Genomic DNA, 1233 nt, shown 5'->3' with positions numbered 1-1233 from the left:
GTCTTTCAGGAAACTTGAACTATAAAAATATGTCTACAAAACTAGGCAAAAGCATGTGTGATGAATAGGATTGGAAACATTGTTGGAAATAAAAATAATATATCAAGCAAACTCATTTGCTCTTTTCTATGAGCAATTAAGAATGAATGACACGTATCATGAAAAAGAGTAATAGGATTGTTTTTATGTTTTAATTTCACTGTATGGGAAAAATTGAAGAAATGTGAAATGGCATCAAGAAAATCATTCAGAAGACTAATTCCAAGTCCAAGTTAGAGAATAGAAGAAACTTCTTCATACCTAGAGCTTTGTGTAGAAAAGAAAGTGATAGAAACTGTGGAATTGAAAAACATATTATTTAGTAGGTAGATTCAACTGAATTTTGAGAGAAACAGAATGAGAAGCTCAGGAAAACCCACACCATTTTATTAAAAGTCAGGATGTTGATAGTAGCATGAACAAAAATAATATCATGGAGGCCCAAGTTCAGGAGAGAAGGTGAACATAAGTGGGACTTGTAATTGCTCCATGCTGGAGTTGAAGTAATACGATGAAAATTTTCAGAAGACATCAGGGAATTTGGATTGTTGCCTAGGGGTATAGAAATGGAATTTATTACTGTATGAATTTTTATAAAAACATTACCTTTCTCCAAAAGTAATCTTCAATCATTTTCTCAAAGTACTAATATTTGAATATATACCATCTATCATTCTTTCTTTTTCTGAGTACATAAACATAACCAAGATATAGCTCTTCCTAGAGAAACTTGATAGAGGAGAAAAGATGAAAACATTACAATTATTTTCAACTAAATGTGATATGCTATAATTTGGAAATAGCATGCAAGTTTAAGTAGAAAGGAAGGAATTTTTCTCTTCATCTTGGTTCAGATAGAAAATAGTAAAAGAAAGCACAAAAAGGAAGTAGCAAGTCGAATGAGTTGTAAACGCTTGAGTTAGAATTCATGAGATAAAGTGAATGGGTTTCTCAAGGTAGAGCAAAGAAAAACAGATGCAGAGTAGAAAAAGTTATGAATGAGTATGGTTGACCATCGAGGATGTACAGAGTCTAGTTTATGTTTACCATGTTTTATTTAATTTCAATGAAATACAAGGATATTAAAGAACTATAATAGTATCAAGTCAGTGTATTTGATAACCACATACATAAATAATAATTACAAACCTAATCTCAAATATTTCTTAATACTTTCCATCCACTTTTATTTCA

Source organism: Propithecus coquereli, unplaced genomic scaffold (assembly GCF_000956105.1).
Source record: "Propithecus coquereli isolate 6110/MARCELLA unplaced genomic scaffold, Pcoq_1.0 Scaffold369, whole genome shotgun sequence".
Taxonomy (NCBI): domain Eukaryota; kingdom Metazoa; phylum Chordata; class Mammalia; order Primates; family Indriidae; genus Propithecus; species Propithecus coquereli.
Note: the sequence above shows the minus strand (reverse complement) of the source record.